Source organism: Podarcis pityusensis (assembly GCF_964106645.2).
Source record: "Podarcis pityusensis genome assembly, chromosome: 2".
In the NCBI taxonomy this organism is placed as follows: Eukaryota; Metazoa; Chordata; class Lepidosauria; order Squamata; family Lacertidae; genus Podarcis; species Podarcis pityusensis.
The window spans coordinates 16337376-16356003 of NC_138029.1; the positions used below are offsets into that span (position 1 = coordinate 16337376).

Genomic DNA, 18628 nt, shown 5'->3' on the forward strand with positions numbered 1-18628 from the left:
CTTCAAGGCCTAATTTGGAAAAAGGAGAGTATTTGGCTGGTGTCAGGCAAATACCAATTTATTTTACTTGCACCATCTAAAAGAATAATGTGGCCGGTATCACATTCAGTCAGCTTTGCTATCTCAGTAGATCTAAAAGTCATTTGGACGTATCTGAAAAGGATTGAAACATCTCACCAGTGTTAACACCCGGTGATATGAATGGCCAGACTTCAGCTGTGCCCTTATTCAAAACCAAAACTTGGCAGGTATAAAGCTGCAGAAGCACTTTGAAGTCCCATCACCAGGCACTTTCAGTAGTTGGCTTGTAAGCAGCTGCGATAAGCAACCAGTATTATTCCACTGCCTGAGATAGCACTGTGGACCCTGAACAGATCGATAGAAACCAACAGCACAGCAATGGATAAGCAGCAACAGTGTTGTGCCAACACAGATCAGAAGCTTACTGAGGGCTTTATATACTGTGGCAGATACACATGTGTGTGCTCAGTTGCCCTCCCTGAGGAAGAACAACACACAGTTCTAGAGAAAGCACTTTGTTTCTGTTGCATGCAAATGCTGATGCCAATCGTTTGCCCAGCACAGGGATGCATGAATCAGCTTTCCTTTTTCTCAGTTTCTCATTTTTCTAATCTTAAGTTCAGTTCTCCGTATCTGTTTGATAATTATGTTTTTATTAGTTTTTATTAAATTTTTGTGTTACAAAACGAACAGATAAACAGGGAAAGGCACACCGATTGCCTCCACTTTCAATTCATAGTCTTATTCACAGCATTTAATACACACATTCCTGCATGCAGTTTTGCCTAACAAACATTTTGGCAAGCATTTCCCCCCAATATTATGACTTTTTTGTATGTTATTCTTCACTAATATGTGCATTTTTTGCACACTTTACACTGGTATGTCTGTTTGACTGGAGGGCTGCATTGCAAAACTCAGAGATGTGTGACTTTTAAAGGTTCACATATTGAAACAGTTCATGTATTGTTTTGAGATGTGCAAGTTAGGTAGATCCGTCTTTGAATGAGAAGTGAATGAAATTTCTCCCCTGCTCCTGACCTGCTGTCAGTAGTGCAGCAAGATAATTTTAGACTCTGGACTGAATGGTCTTATGGGGGAGGCCCTCTTCGGGTGTTAATGTGGATTACTTCACTTTCTTCAAAATGTGCTAGATTTGGGGCCCATTCTTCTTGTTCCCTGGATATCTGCCTGAAAGTACAGTGGTACCTCGGGTTACATACGCTTCAGGTTACATACGCTTCAGGTTACATACGCTTCAGGTTACAGACTCTGCTAACCCAGAAATAGTACCTCGGGTTAATAACTTTGCTTCAGGATGAGAACAGAAATCGTGCTTTGGCGGCGCAGCAGCAGCAGGAGGCCCCATTAGCTAAAGTGGTGTTTCAGGTTAAGAACAGTTTCAGGTTAAGTACGGACCTCCAGAACAAATTAAGTACTTAACCCGAGGTACCACTGTATTACACTGCCTGCCACCTCTGAGACTGGTATGGTAGCAATAGCCACATGGTTCCTGCCGGTGGGGGGGGGGGCGTGTTTCCTCTGTGGAGGTCTCTGAAGAAGATTCTTCAGCAACGGCTTCCTGAAATAGTCCAGGGAGAAGATCTTCGCCACGCTTAGGTGTCTCCATCTCCCAATAGTCCTGGGAGCATAACAGAAATGCAGTGAAATGGCTTGAACAACTGCTAATAGCAAGTAGTGCGGACAGAGCCTTTACTCGTAGTGTCGCACGTCCCAGTGGAAGGGATTATTGAATGTTAATTCACAAAGTCGTTTTGCCCTGAGGATGATTCACACAATGCAAGAAGAGCCCTAATGGATGAAGCCCAAGGTCCATCTGGGTCAAGCCAAAGGCCAACTAGATGGCTGTGGGAAGCTCACAATCACAACATGAGCAAAACAGCACTGCCTCCATTTCTGTTCCTCAGTAACTGGTATTCAGAAGCATACAGAGACCTCCTCAGACAACAAAGGTGCTAGGTATATAGTCATCACAGCTAATAGCCATTGATAGCATCCTCCATCTATTTATCACTTCAAGTTGGTGTTCATCACTACACCTTGTGGGAATTAATTCCATAGTTTAACTGTGTACTGTGTGATGAAGGCTTTCCCTTTGTCCTGCATCTTCCAAATTCCAGCTTCATTGGTTCTGTCATTAGGACAGAGGGAGAAAACATCTCTTTCTGCTCACCATGCATAATTTTATGCACCACTGTTATGTGTCATCCTTCCTGCACTTGCCTTTTTACTGAACTAAAAAGCCCCAAGTGTTGTAACCCTTTTTCGGAAGGGAGCTGTTATTTTACATGGCGAGGCTGACTTTTTCCAGGTCGTTTCAGCGCAGTGGCATGGTCTTGGAAATCATTCGGTGTCAACTGAGACTGTGACTCACCAGGTCCTGCCTTGGCCTACTGTTCAGGGAAAGCTTTCTAGGATGTGGAAAACAAGTCCTAGTCCTGTGTCAGAGTATTCGTAAGACCCATTAACTCCCTTCTGCCAATATCCCCAAGAACTCAAGACTCCTTCAAAGCTGGATTTCCTTTATTTTATTTTTATTCATTCACTTAATAAACTGCCCTTTGGTAACAAGACTCTTGGGGTGGCATATAATTTAAAATCAAATACAATCAAGTCACAAAAAGAAAAGGGTAAAACCACAGAATCACAGAGGCTCTAGCAAAGCTCACTAAAAATCCAGTATAGCTATAAAACAATGGTAAAGCCATCTTTACAGTAAATCCAGGCTAATATTGCTGGGCATTTTGTTGTTGTATAAAGAAATGTTCCGTCCCCAAAAGGGCATACAAATGTGTGTCAGGAAGTCTTCTCTGGCGAGGGCATCTCACAACATTCCTGTGTCTTCTAAAAGCAGTAGCTAATGGGACTGTTAGAAAATGTAACAGTCCTAGGCTCTTTTATTTTTATGTTGTGAACAGTATACTACTACTACTACTATTACTACTACTACTACTAATAGTAATAATAATAATGCCTTTTCTTATTAGAGCAGGGATAGGAAACCTCTGGTCTATGGGTCATTCTTGGCACACCAGGGGCTGCCTTTGGTTTGCAAGGCAATTTCCCCCAAACCATGCTTAGCTGTCGTTCACATGGGCAAGGAGCGGGTTCAGTTCTGTGTTGGCGCACAGCCGAATGTAAACCCCACTCCTCATTCTTCAGCAGATGAGCTTTTAAAACAATTGCTTAAAACAGAGTTTGCCACCTTCTGAGGTAGTGCATTCCACTGTTGAACAGCTCTCACCATCAGAAAATTCTTCCTAATGTTTAGGAATGTCTTATCCTTTCTTGTAGTTTGAATCCATGGGAGCTGCAGAAAACAAGGTTGCTCCATCTTCTAGCTTCAGATATTTGAAGATGGCTGTCATATCACTTCTCAGTCTCCTCTTCTTCCAGGCTAAGCATGCCTATCTCCTTCAAACACTCCTCATAATGCTTGGTTTCTATACCCTTTATCATCCCTTTCATATGGGTTCCAGATTGTCAATATCCCTTCTTAAACGGTGGTGCCCAGAACTGGACACTGTACTCCAGGTGGGCTTCAGAATCCTTTAACTCGAAGGTTGGTGGACCTTGGGATTCTAGTAGAAAGCAAAGTAGATCCCACAAGCCTGAAGTCTGCTCCTCTCTGCCTGGTGGGACAAATGCACCCTTAACCAATGTCTCTCTGTATAAACCACACCCTCAACAACAGCCCTACTCTCCACTGTCAATACAAAGCAGCCTGAAGCTCTTTAAAGAACCTTTGAAGTTAAGAAGAAGCAAAAGAATCTTGAACTCAAACGAACCTATGAATGGGACCGACAATTTACCAAAGTCACATTATGAAACCAATACCTGAGGAAATTACAGTACCTCTCACAGCACAATCAACATCTTGATTAGAGAGGTGCGTGGGAGGGCAATTCCACCGAATAAAACTGCTTTGATGGAAATTACTGATGATTTTAAGAGAGGCAGCACTTCTGAAGCATAGTGTGTCTGTGTGCGCAGAGGGCGCATGACACCTGATCCTTCTCCAAAGGCAAAGGAAGCCACAGCAAATCTAGCAAACCCAACAGAAAATTGTGCGCTCGCACCTGTCGTGAAGACAGAAGAGCCGTTCAAACAACTTCATAAAAGTTACTGCACCATAATATATTTTAACTGGGCCTACACATCTGCCTACACAAACTTGGGTGTTAGTCATTTGTGGTACCTTGTAAACCTGAAAGGGCATGGGAAAGAAGTGACTTTTCTCAGCTGACAAACTGAGTGCCAATTCACATTTATGGCAGTCCCCGTATGATAAGACTGGAAACAGCGACCAGTTTTGCCAGGGCATGTGCCCACTGAGACTGGTGGGGTGGAAGTCAGAGCAGTGCCAGGTTTAGGGTGGCACAGCAGATCCCCTACACAGGGCGCTAAGACAGGGGGGTACATCATCACCATCACCATCACCACCACCACCACCATCATCATATCCTATATTTGTATAGGTACCTACTGAGAAGAACCATTTAAAATGCAACTGTACCAAAAGGCGTTATTGTGAAAATAAGAAATGGGGGGAGGGGATTTTGTCCTTGCTCGGGGCACCATATTACCAAAGTTCACCGCTGGTCAGGGAGGCCAACAGAATAAGTGGAGGCTGAGCCAGTGAAAAGCAAACCCAGCTAATTCAAGTTTTGCTCCCAGCCTCCTCCCTGTTGTGTTCCATGAGGGGCAAAAATGAGGCGGCGGAGGAGGAGGAAGCTGACATGTGATGCTAACCCTTGGGCTGGATTTAAGGAAGGAGGCAGGTAGAGGGGGCTGGCTGAGGTTGGTGGGGTTGTGCCCCAGTTATCCTAAGGTACCAGTCTCCACTGCATAATCATCATCATCGCCACCTGCCCTGGTTGGTGCATGCAGTGGGGCTGTGAACGCAGTGGTAACATCACTTGAGGACACCCCTATGTAAGCATCTTCTGGCGCCTGTCCTGGTTTCCATGGCAACAGGATGCTGCAACAAAGGGGTGACTGGCATAGCAGGTACCGTAATACCAGAGGCTGAAGAGGGCAGAAAGCATGTCAACCTTGACAAGACCTTTGTACTGCTAACCCGTACTGCCACCAGAAGCAGTAGCCTCTCCCTTTTCTTTTGCTTTGCACCAAGTGTTTTTGCGTGGTTGGAATCTGCTTGCTAAAGCCTCTTGCCAGTGGTGTAGCATGGGTTGCCAGCCCCCAGGGCTGTGTGGAGTTGGAGGGAGAGAAACAGATGGAGTTTGCATGTCCATTCAACTGCCTAACGGTGTCTGCGTCACCCAGGAGATTGCAGCTGCAGAGAAAAGAAGAGTCGTTCTGTTGTCTGGAGCGGTCACTTCCTGGTTCGCATGGAGAAGTCATTTTCAATTAAGCCCAGCTACAGAAGCATGCAGTTGTATTGTGGCAGCACCAGGGTTGAAATTTTGTGCCCCCTAACAATGTGGTACCTGGGGCAACCACCTACTATCTCTTGTCCGTCTGAATGGAGGAGAGTGGAGAGGGGTGTGTGAGCATTTGTAGAAACTAGAGATGTAGGTAGAATTTACATTCATTGCCCCACCCACTTTTGCCTCTGGCCCCTCCCCCAACGGCATGTGACCCCTAGAAATTTCCCAGAAGAGAAGGCAACCCTCAGGTCGAAAACGGTTCCCCACCCCTGTAGTAAACGAAAACACAGGATCTGATGTCATCTTGTTTCCATCTTGTCATCTCAAGTTTCCTTGAGCCCCCCCCCCCCAACTTTATAGACTGGCATCAGTAGAAGCAGGAAAACACAGGCGCAAGGTCACACCATAGTGTTTTTGTTGACTGCCTAGATATTGCCTGGAGACAAGGGAAGGGGAGAGGAGACAGTGGATTGCTTCTTTTGGCTGCTGCACAGAGATCTCCACAATGCCTATTTCTAGACTTAGGTATGGGAAGCATGCACAGCCCACATTCAAAGACAAACCAACTGTGATTACCAGATGCCTGGAGAAAAGAACATGATGATTATTGGGTGCAGAGATTTTTGACCTTTGATCCAACAAGGCAAGTTTTATGTTCTTTTGCACAGCTCTGCCCTTTCAGGTTATTGTTCTGCTCTCTCCTTCCAATGTCTTGGCTGTTTGTGCTATTAAATAAGAATATGACATACTTATTATTTACCTTAGTGTAGTGCAAAGATGGGCCAGGCTGGCAATACATTATGAGCTGGGTTGCCATTGTTAGCCAAATACCTTAATTGCACGTAGTAGTTAGCAAACCTGCATTGTATTTTCAAGAACCCAGCTATAATCCTGATTCACAGCTGTTATATAAAAAAGAGAGGTGCCAGCACTCAGCTTCCCTGGAAAACATCGTCCTCTTACCTTGAAGCGCACACACAGATAAACACACACACATTCATACAGGGGCCGCTTTTAATATTTTAATAAATATATTAATATTTCTGCTTCGCTCTCTCCTCTTCCCACAATTTCTCATTATCGTTCTCAATGCCCTCTCCACTGCTTCTCTAATCTTTCTCTTTTATTAGAGCAGAAGGGTGGAGAGGGCATCGAGAGAGAGAAGGAAAATGATGGAGAGGGAGAAATGGAAAGATGAATATATATTCATTAGAAGTGGCCCCCATATAGATGTGTCTTCTCAGTCCTTTTCTGCTGATTTGCCAGGTCTCCAGGACAGTAGCATAGGATGGGGGCAGTTGCCCTGGGTGCAGAATTGTTTGGGGCACGAAATTTCAACACCCAGTGCTGCCTCAGTAGAGCTGCACATTTCTGGGGCTGGGTTCTGTTGAAAATGGCTTCTCCATGCAAACCAATATATGACCTCTCCAGACAATGGAATGACTCTTCTTTTCATAACTGTGGCTACAATCTCTTGGGTGACGTGGACGCCGTTAGGTAGTTGAATGAGTATGTGTACTCCGTCTGCTTCCCTCCCACTCACCCCCTCTGCATGACCCTGGGTGCTAGCAACCTACGCTCCGCCACTGCTCCAGGATATCCAAGTGCTGACATCTCTGGAAAGTCTAAAATCTGAAACCTGGAAGCATAGTTTCAAGGGGCAGAGTCCAAATTTCAAAGCTTAACTTAGCAGAAGGCAAATAATAATAATAATAATAATAATAATAATAATAATAATAATAATTTATTATTTATACCCCGCCCATCTGGGCGGCTTCCAACAAAATATCAAAATACCATAATACATCAAACATTAAAAGCATCCCTAAACAGGGCTGCCTTCAGATGTCTTCTAAAAGTCTGGTAGCTGTTGTTCTCGTTGACATTTGGTGGGAGGGCGCCACTACCGAGAAGGCCATCTTCCCTGTAACTTGGCTTCTCGCAGTGAGGGAACCGCCAGAAGGCCCTCGGCGCTGGACCTCAGTGTCCAGGTAGAACAATGGGGGTGGAGACGCTCCTTCAGATATACTGGACTGAGGCCGTTTAGGGCTTTAAAGGTCAGCACCAACACTTTGAATTGTGCTCAGAAACGTACTAGGAGCCAATGTAGGTCTTTTAAGACCGGTGTTATGTGGTCAATCCAGTTTGGTGTAGTGGTCAGACTGCTGGACTACAACCAGGAAGAACAAAGTTTTCATCTGAACTTCACCATGAAGCTCGCTGGATGACCTTGGGACAGTCCTTGTCTTAAGTTGTGTGATATTTGGATCATGCAATTACACTCCTAGAGGATTACCTGCTTTTGGAGAAGGCTGCCTGTTGCATATCTTAATGAACCAGTCAGGTGGCTTGCCCATAGCAGTAACTCACACAGAAGTGGTGTGGAGAGAATGAAGCAGATCTTTGATTCAGAAGAGGCATGCCTCTGTAGTTTGTGAAACACCAACCTATAGGCTAGATCAAACTGTAACTGTTCTTGTAGCATAGGAATATAGCTGGAGTGAAGAACTTGTGCCTCTCTAGACCTTCTTGGACTCCAACTCCCATCAGCCCCAGCCAGCATAGCCAATGGTTGGGAATGAAGGGAGTTGTAGTCCAACAGCATTTGGTGGGCCACAAGTTCCTCACCCATAGAATATAACCTATTACATCCAGAATATGGGACTTCCTTGAGCAGATTCATAGACCAATGCCTTCATTGGGGTTTAATTTGAGTGACAGCACACCAGGACTCAGCTCTGGGGTCCGTTCTAAATGCCAAATCTCAGCCTTCGAACATGAAGAAAGGTGCATATGCAGAGTGCCTCTTCCTCACTACTGAGCAACTAGATGGGGACAAGGCTTTCATATAAGAGAGCATGCCAGAATCACATTTAATATGCCTTGTATATTATTACTGTTATGTGTATATTTATGTGTGCTTTAGCAATTCACTCACGCAGAAATGAGCCAGCATCCAGCTACCATGTTCTGAGAGCTAATGGATTTCCAAGAAAACTCATCAGAGTGGAATCAGGGTCTGCAATATGCAGCACAATAGACTGGGTTGGAACCAATAAGACTCTCAATGACTGATTAGGTTGCGCATCCATCTTGGTAATTGCTTTTCCCATCTAGATGAACAGTACAGGCAGCCTGTTCTCAGGTGGTCTCACAGTGGGGTTTATTGATACATAAATGCAGTGGTTAATTGCTAAAATTGAGAGAAGCTGGGGCCCAAATTGGTTGGGATGCAATATCCCTTAACAAAGACACTGCTCAACCCTAGATGAGTATGGGTGTGATGGCTTGATTGATATTGGAGAAAGGCCTTGTATACATGCACTGTGAAATCACTCCGCCTTCTTGTTTTATTATCTAGATATCTATGTGATTTCTGTTCTGTCCCTCCAAAGGAGACCGGGGCAGCAAGCACCAAAGTAATAAAATAGTATTTTTAAATGCCATACATTTAAAAACATTTTTGAACATTAAGAACATGTAAAAACAAGCCAATAGTTTCAAGGTTGCCAGGAACAACTACAGTGAGGGGGGAAAGTATTTGATCCCCTGCTAAATTTGCCCGTTTGTCCTCTGACGAAGAAATGACCAGTCCATAATTTTAATGGTAGGTTTATTGTGAGAGACAGGTGCTTCTAAACTCAGCTTGTTACATACAGTGAAGATACCAAGTAGCTTGACACCTGGCTGGTTGATAGGGGATCAAATACTTATTTCACTCATTATAATGCACATCAATCTCTGACTTTTGTCTTCTGGGTTTCTGGGGGTTTTCCTGTTGTTATTCTGTCTCTCACAGCTACAATAAACCTACCATTAAAATGACTCTTCCTGCATTTGACACTTCTAGAAAGGAGTTCAGAATGCCTTCCACAGGTTAGAGAGTTTGCAGTTGACATTTCTGAAGTTTTGCATTTGATTTCATAGGGAAGGGGGGTTTCTTTGTTACTAAATTGTCCCTGGCGTTTTTAGCAGGTGCATTATGCAAATTTAGCAGCAAGGGTGGATAAACTATGGAAATTGGTGTGTTAAAAAAAAAAAAAAGACAACAGAGACACTTTGTAGCCCAGGGATCAGGTGCTTCAGAGATTTTGAGTTTACATGGAAAGCAGCCTGAGTAACTGAATATTCTTTGGGCATCAGACATTGCTGCACACACTTTATTTAACCAACCCGGCTAGTGAGTTCACACTCCTCTCCATCTTCGCTAAAGTAAATTGAACCCAATTCTAGTCCTGCTATTACGTCTTTGGTTCTGTAAACACAAATTTCAGAAAAGCAATTATGTTTGACTCATGGGAGAGGGTGCATATACCTGTAGAGATGCAGGAGTCAAAAGAAGGAGGCTGGTGTACTTGAAAAATCGTGCCACAATAAACCACGACATCTTTTCTCTATCGAATGCATTTTGGCCAATCCCTAACATACGGCAAAGTAATATCAACCTATTATTGCCTGTTCCACAGATAAATAATAATGAACAGTCTAGGGAACAGTGGATTGCACAAGTATGTACTGTCCAAAGGAAGGATGTTTGTGCAATAGCGAAGACAAAAGGACAACAAGTTAATCAAAGAAATATATAATCAAGGTAAGCATTCCGTATCCCTGACCATTTCTGAAGCACATAAGATGCTATACACAAGTGGACACAGTAAATTAGTCAATAAAAATGAAGAATCTGTTTAAAAAAACCTTGCAAACAAGATTGCCCCATTTCACCAGCTGAGTCCTCAGTGGATTTCAATAGTTTCCGGTTGCAGATTCGCTGGATTGATGCAGAGACAGTCAAATGTGTTTTACATGTGAGCGCTCTGGAAAAAAGAGCTTACCAACCAAATGGGACTGAAAGAACTTGTGCAGGTGTATCACAAAATCTTATGTAGGATAGAGATAGATGTGTCACTCTATTCTGGTCCAGGGCAGGGAATAGGCCTGACTCTTACCCTGTGCAGATGGTCAGAGCTGGAATCAAGTAGTACAGGATGTGTCAGGATGTTTGTTTTGATCTCACATTGTTTTTTGTTAGAAGAGACTTCTTTCTTTTGTTGATAATTCACTACAACCACATTTGTTTCATTATTTGTTCGTTAGGCTCATATTTATTTTCGTTATTCTATTTCTTTTCATTACCACTGTGTGATGGCAGCAGTAAAGCTCATTTTGGCAGCCGTTCTTGGTGGTCACCATTTTATTTCCCCATAATACCCTGCACATAGCATTGTATCAGGGCATTCTAGAGGGAAATAGCAACTTTTAGACAACAACAACAATTTTATTATTTGTATCCCGCCCATCTGGCTGGGTTGCCCCAGCCACTCTGGGCGGCTTCCAGCATATACAGAAACATAATAAAACATCAAACATTAAAAATGGCCCTAGTTCCCTAGCTCTTAGTTTCTTATGGCAGCCTTTATTCCACACCCACACACAGAATGACCCAACACGACGCATTCTGAGGAAATAAAATGTAATTTGATGCATTACTTATTCACTAGATTCCCATTTGATTCATATCTGTTTTCATTTCTCCCCATTTTTCTTTTACTTTTATGTTTCACCATTCTGGTTGATCATCATTTTATTTCCCCAGAATGGCCTGGACACTGCATCATTCCAAGGCATTCTGGTAGTAAATAGCAACTCATGTGGCAGCCTTAATTTCCTCTCCACACCCTCAAAGAATGCACCAGCATATCCTTCAACACTTTGAAGCCAAAATCCGCGACACCACCTTCCTGGACACCATCTCCCCATAGTTTAAGGGTTTGGGGCTGCATGCAACATCACAACCCCCAAAAAGCACGTTTCTTGGGGAATCATGCCACAAAATCACATGAGATCACAGCAACCAAAATGGCTGCTGTTCTCTTGCAATAAAAAACAGGATGTCCCATTTTTTTCCAGGGCTCTGCTAATGACATCATGTAGGTGTCAAAGTGAGAGTTTCACAGATATGGATAACATGTTTAGGTGGCATAACATCATCAACTGGGGAGGCCTGAGGACCACCCAAGGGACAGACTGACCAGGGATGGTGGTGACTCTTCCATGGCCACCCATGGTGTAGGAAAGGAAAGGAAAGGAAGACATTCAGTCTGCCTTTAGTCCAGAGGTGGGGAAATTGTATCTCTCCAGAAGTTGCTGGACTACAACTCCCATCATCCCTGACCATTGGCTACACCAGCTAGGGCTGATGAGAGCTATCTGGATGGCTACAGGTTCACCACCCTTGCTTTAGTCCAGCCCAAGTGTCACTAATCCAATCTCATTCTGCATCTTCCGAGGACCAAATCTGATTTATCAGTTCCTAGTGTTTGACCATACTGCTGAGTCATTCAAAACAAAGCGTGAATGATGCTCCTCAGTGTCCTTTCTCTGTCATAGCCTTTGATGCCTCAGAGGAAGCGGGCGTAAAATATGCCCAAGAACATAAGAAGAGACCCGCTGAATCAGGTTAGTCCAGCATCCTTTTCTCGCAGTGGCCAACCAGATGCCTATACAGTGGTACCTCGGGTTAAGAACTTAATTCATTCTGGAGGTCCATTCTTAACCTGAAACTGTTCTTAACCTGAAGCACCATTTTAGCTAATGGGGCCTCCTGCTGCTGCCGTGCCTCCGGAGCACGATTTCTGTTCTCATCCTGAAGCAAAGTTCTTAACCCGAGGTACTATTTCTGGGTTAGCAGAGCCTGTAACCTGAAGCATATGTAACCTGAAGCGTATGTGTTAGAGATATCTGGTGGTTGCTCGAGAACAATCGGGCAATATGCCTCAATACTCTGTTCTAAAGCTTTCTTATTGGTGGTAAAAACCTTTAGAACACAGAGCGCCTCTATTCCATGTCTTGCTCATTCACTGGCAGAATCTGAGAGTGGGCAGTCCTTAAATCTTCCCCAGCAGAGTAGTTTCTTGACCCCCAGTCTGCGCCTCCCCTCTCTGCGTGAAAGCTTACTGCGCAAGGAAGGCTTGGGTAACGGGGGACCTCCCTCCTCCCCGCTTTGCTCAGGCAAGGTGTCCTGGCACCGCCTTGCATCCTCCGAGCCCTGTGCCTCCTCCGCTGAGGAAGTGCTGCTTCCCATGATCTTTGGGGGCTCTCTGTAATCCATCTGCCTTTTCCCCTCTTGCTCCTGAGCCAATGGCAGTTCCCAGACAGTATGTAACCCGAGGTACCACTGTATTTTGGAAGCATTTATCCAACCAAAAAACATGTACATAAGTTTGTGTATGAGGGGAAAGGGTGCATGAAGGATGCATATATGTTGGTGAAAACAAAATACAAAAATGCCTCCTACTGGGGAAAACTGCTTGCCAGAATGAGATGAAATCATGTACAAGTAAGTAATGCTATGAGATTTGTTGGCTGGCATCCGTCTGTCTCGGGAGACAATGGAAGAGTGCTCCTTTGAGGGGTGAAGTCAAGCCATTGGAGAGTTACAGTGCTTGTCATGCCCTAAAATTCTGAAATTTCTTTTGTGAGGACTGTTAAACATAGTAGTCATAGGCTGCTGCCAGAATGTGGTGAATTGATGGAGAAATGAGAAGCCAGTGTGGAAGGATTTGCCCATCCCCACCTCCAGCCAAAGCACCTAGCTTTTCTCACAGGTGCTCTCCTAGAATCAGCTGGGGCAAACCAGTTACAGCCTGTTCTAGGTGGGTGACTCACACTCTAAATACTTGGAACAACCAACAGCCCCATTGTCCCCCACCTTAAGGCTGTATCAAAGGCTGAAGAAATCAGGTCCCCTTCCTTTACTTTCCATAACAGAGGAGCGTGACTCACAATGGTTCATTATAGGTGCACAAACATCAACCTCACTTTTCATTCTTGACATTCTGTAGACAATTCTGAATTATAGGTTAACTCGGTTGGCACTCAGGTAGCCAAGGTCAGGACATCCCAGGGATGGCAAATATGATGGGCTGCGTCTCAGCGAGATACCTGCTGTCCCTACTATTTTCATTCCAGTTATTTACATTCCATTCCCAGAATGCGCACAAAGAGACACTTGTACAACTCGGACGAAGCCTTAGGAGGAAGAGGGTGGTGACATCAGAACAGAGCTCCTGTTTTTTTGTTGACAGTAAGGACAGAGAAACCGTTGTTACTAGAGCACTCCATGAACATTTTTTGTTTTTTTAAAAAAATCCTTTCAAATTACATACCCCGCCAGGAACACTCCATTCTGCCAGGAACCTCATTGTTCCTACCTCATTGTTGGTAATTATAACCTACTTCTGTACTTGTTTTGAAACTTGGAGCCAAATATTGTTTTTCCTCAGAGGGTCATCAACACACATACCTCTTGATGAACAGGTAAGCCATCGCAAACAGAGCTATTTGTATGTCACACTCCATGCAGAAGCATAGAAAAACATCAATGGACAGTATATGAAACACTTTCTCTGGGATTCAGCTTTCTAGTTAGAATCTCTGTTTCCACTTTTTTAAAAAAAATCAAGTTTGAATCCTCAAGGTGATTATAAAGATACACCTGGCAACATGCAGGTAGTAGATTCTCAGAGATGACATGTAAGAGGATTAGGGGTTGGGTGGGGCTGCACAATGCGCTATATAACGTCTTGCCACAATTCACAACTGCCAGAAGCAGACTAAAATACTCCAAGTAGTAAAATGGCTACATCTATTATGAGAAAGTTAAGACATCATCGTGTGCATGCATGCCTACTTGCAGATCAAAGAACTCATCTTTTCTTTGAAGAGAGTTTTGGTATTCACACATATACTCCAAAGTCCACGGCTGGAGTACTCCAAAGTCTTCCCCTCCTCTCTTTCTTTGTGAAACACAGGGTGCTGCTGGCCTATGCTAAATCATGGAGGAATGCGTAATAGAATCCTTTTAATACTCAATTAATTTACCCACATGTTTTGAGCCTGGATTTTGTAATCAAAGGACAACACAAAGTGGGGGGAGAGACCTATATTGAGCTCTTTGGGATTTTCAGAGATTTTTGTGGGAGTGGGGAGGGTGTTACTAGATGCTGCGATATGGAGCACAGAGCCAGATGTAGGCTGAAGAGCAGAAATGAATTCTTCTTGTGGTTTTCCGTGTACGAGATCCATCCCAGTATATAAGCACTACGGTTTGGGAGGAGGCCAGTTGTTTGGAAAGCACAAGGTCTACAGAAAAAGACACCCAGACTTTTGTGGACTGTGGTAGATGAGGACAGGGGGAGACTGCGATTTGGGGAGAGTGTATCTTGTTCTAAGTAAAGCTTAATTCCACAGAAACAGAAAAGATGTTTGACTTTCTAGGAAATGGCACTGCTGTTCAGATTGCAAGTTACTCAACCTCACAATTACTTAGGGTCATGCAAACAGACCGATAGCCCATTCTAGTCCAAAGCACTGATGTCCACAAAAACCGGACGGATGATTCAAGGAAGCTTCCAGGCAGGGCATGAAGGCACTTAGCTCTTCCCCGCTTTGTTTTGATCCTGCAAATGCATCTCTAGCTCATCTTTTTGGTTAACTGTGCAAATCGTTCCTGGCATCCTGAAAACTCAAAGAGTTACAAAGGCACTTCTCCAGTTGTGCACTCTGTGGAGAATTCTGCTGCAAAAACCACCTTTGAAATATACTCAGGGTCGCAAAGTGATTTCATGCTCTTTATTCAGCTCATAGTGGTGAGGAGGAATGATGATGTCCCCTCAAAGTATCTGCTTTATATACATTATTTACACAATGGGCTGCACATGATTGGCTAATTCCGGAATTCTACTGTAAGCCAATCAGGTTGTGGATTCACTTCTATCTGGAGCATGATTGGGTGGTTCCTGCCAACCAATCATACTGCTGCATTGTTCTAGGACCAATCAGACTGCTGCATTCTGAATCCTATTGTTCTAGGACCAATCAGACTGCTGCATTTTGGACCCTATTGTTTTAGGACCAATCAGACTGCTGCAGTTTGGATCCTATTCAACTCAGTACATAACAGCCTTCATGCCTATAGCTACCTAGAGTGATGTGCAGAGAAGATGTTAGGATCTTCCAAATAACTGCTTCAAGGGAGCATCTGAGGCCACTGTAACTGTTTTTGTTCTTCAGGAAATGATATAACCACAAAGCCAGGATTCCCAAGAACTAAAAGGGTGGAGATCTTGGAGGGTGATGGAGAACTTGGTGCTGCTCCCTTAGGTTCCAATATTCCCAGAAACTGCAGAGAAGGAGGAGCCAGGAGATTTGGCATATTACCAAAAGAAAAATACAGCAGATGAAGGGCTTGTGGCGGGGGGGGGGGGGGACCTGGCACCCTACTCTGCTACCTATTTGCACAATTCATGTAGCAGTATAGAGCATTCGCAGCAAAACCTCACTGCCTTTTGCAATACTACTTTTGCTGCTTCCCGTTCAATACCACCAGCCTAGTCCCACACAAGTTAGGGAGGGATCCATGCATGTGGAAAGTTACAAGTTCACTCCTCTATACCACTGGTACAAGCAACCATTCAGTATTTCCCAACTCACTACAGTTTTTCTGTTCCATTTTTCCAGATTCCAGATCAGGCTAATGCAGCCGCAAAGGCTCCACTTGCAGTTGCAGGCACTGATTCTAAATCTATCATGTGTGCACAATACATTGAAAGCACAGTCCCCAAGAATCCTGGGAACTGTAGTTTAAGGGTGCTGGGACCTCTACATGTGAAGTGTAAATTACAACCCCCAAGGTTCTTTGGGGGAAGCCATGTACCTTTAATGTATGGTGTGGGTATGATGTAGTCATTCTCTGCACTGGAGAAGAGACTCTTAGAAGGAGATAAGAAAACATTTCTCTGAGTTGGCATTTTGCTTTCAGGAAGGAAAAACCTAATGAGACAGAAAGTTTCCATCAGTGATTTGTGATTTCCCACTAGAATGGAAAATGCTTATATATGCGCGCACCGTATATATATGGTCTGGGCACGTGAGAGAGTTTTCTTGTACAGTAATAAACTACATTTTAAAGTTTTGGCAAAGCCAGTAGAATAGCAGAGCAGTTGAGGCTGGTGTCACTGCATGAAGCAAACTGTTTCCTTGGAACTCATGTTTCCAATTGCCTAAAAGCACTTGTTTATGTTATCTATTAGGCTTTCCCTTCAGATGCGATGAAATTATGAAATAGCCAGCCAATGACTCTAGGAAACGTAGTGTTTTGGGGCACATAGCACATTTGAGTTTGGGGCTGTGTGTGTGTTTTAAGCCTATTGATCCTTTCACTGACTGAAGATCCCTCCAGGAAACCCCTTGTTTTTATTCCATGCCTCCCAATTGCACCTGAGGCTGCTACCACCCCACTGGATTATTCCAGCACCTCCCAGGGCATGGTATGGCCCTAGCCCTAGCTTTCTCCATGAGTTTGATGGCTGAGGGGAGGTTTAAACCCTGGAACCCGAGGTCCTATTCCAACATTCTTAACACTACACCATACTGGCTTTCACACTCACAAACAAGCACACACACCAGCGGGAGTGTCGGCATTGGGGGTGTAGATTTCACCCTAACATTTTGTCCAAAAAAACCTATCCCCCAGGAGTGACAAACCGCTCTCAACCTAGGCATCAGAAACAGAGGCGTTCCTGTATTTTATTTCCAGTAGAAGACGCCAACCCAAACTCTTCCCCTGTTGCCTCTGCAAGAACTTTCCAGCAGTAAAAAAGGGAGGTTCGAACAATAAAAGAAATAGAGGGGGAGGGCAGGCCTTCTCAGGCCATAAAAATTATATTGGACGTCAGCTCAGTGAATGAAGATGCTGTCAAATGACTGGCAAAGGAAACATTGCCATGTTTCTTCTCATGTTGAGATCATGCGACTTACCTTTAAAGCCAATTCTATTGGGATTGTCCTCTTCACTCCTTTAAACACACTCTAAACAAAAGCTACAGAATTATTCCTGGTAGTCGCATGTAGTTCTTTCTAGGGAAATATTACCTCTATACTTGTCAACACTCCTAGGAAAGGGTGATGTAGTAAATGAACAGAGGTGTCATAAGTAGGTGAGACACGCGGCAAATCCAGTGAATGCTATAGTAAACACATGGGCTGTGCACACACCATACATTTAAAGCCCATTGTTCCCCCCCAAAGAACCCTGGGAACAGTAGTATACCCGTCATAGAACTACAATTCCCAGCACACTTCACAAACTACAGGCGTCCACAATTTTGGGGGGTGTGCATAGAGGGCACATACCAGTGGCTTTTGGAGCTGCCGGGATCTCCGTGGATTCCAACACCTTTTTCTTCTGTTAAGCTTTGGGGTATCCTCCAAGGAGACACAGGGGAGGGGTCCACCAGAGGATACCTCATCCGAGGCTCCCTCAGACCCACAGCTCTGTGGCTCATATAGGGATGACTGAGAGATTTGATTCAGTTTGCTTTTTAAAATTTGCACTTTCTAGAACAAGATGCAAACTGAAACACAGGACATTGCCATATCTTGCAGTGCACTGCTTTGGCCAAGCAATGTGTGCAAAACTACACATGCTAGTGTAAATGCGCCCAGGAATCCATATATTTGTGAAAATAACATACAAAAACGTGTTACTAAATGTTAGGGGAAATGGACATATGAGGGAAAATATGCCTTGCACATTATCCTTGCATGAGAGTCATAATTACATCTCTGGGTAGGAACTGGAATGTTTATATTCGGTGCATTGTCCTCCTTGATCTCTCTGTGGAAACAGCAATGACAACTTTGATATAACTACCGCTGCTCAAGCGACGCAAAAGGAAACCTCCAGAAGGCTTTGTGAAAACACTGGGTTCTCTGCAAAAATTTAGATGTACGGGGAAGATTATGCAACTGGGGCATGTGTGTCCATAAAGGTGTGGTTTGTTACTAACACAGGGACAGTAGCTCTTCAGTGAACCGGAGAACCGTTCAATCCGCGTTCACCATGCAGCCATCAATCAGAGGTCCGTGGAACGTTGCAAGCAGCAAAAAAACGCCTCCACCGGGTGCTCCAGCCGTCCTTTGATGTGCCCTGTAGCCACAACCATCCACCTTGCTACCACTTGTTGGAAAACTTGCCCCCTCGGGAGAGGCTGGCCCCTCTCCCCGGCTCCCGGGGCTTGTTTGCCGGTGATCTACCCTGGCTGGCTTCCCCGTAGTCCAGGAAGATCTTGATAGGCGACATCTCCCTGCGTGGAAGATGCACACCCCCTTTCCCCTTGCATACCAGCAGGAGAAAG

At 44.3% G+C, this 18628-nt stretch overlaps 1 long non-coding RNA gene across 2 annotated transcripts; it reads left to right on the forward strand.

Moving 5' to 3' along the window:
• The first annotated feature begins 2994 nt into the window (after positions 1-2994).
• Positions 2995-12577, forward strand: LOC308471216. Of its 2 annotated transcripts, XR_013982803.1 has the most exons (4): positions 2995-5576; positions 5862-6075; positions 9899-10023; positions 11820-12577. It is a non-coding gene; the product is annotated as an uncharacterized lncRNA (long non-coding RNA). The 2 variants fall into 2 exon arrangements; XR_013982802.1 differs by having other exon boundaries at positions 2995-6075.
• The last annotated feature ends 6051 nt before the right edge of the window (positions 12578-18628 follow it).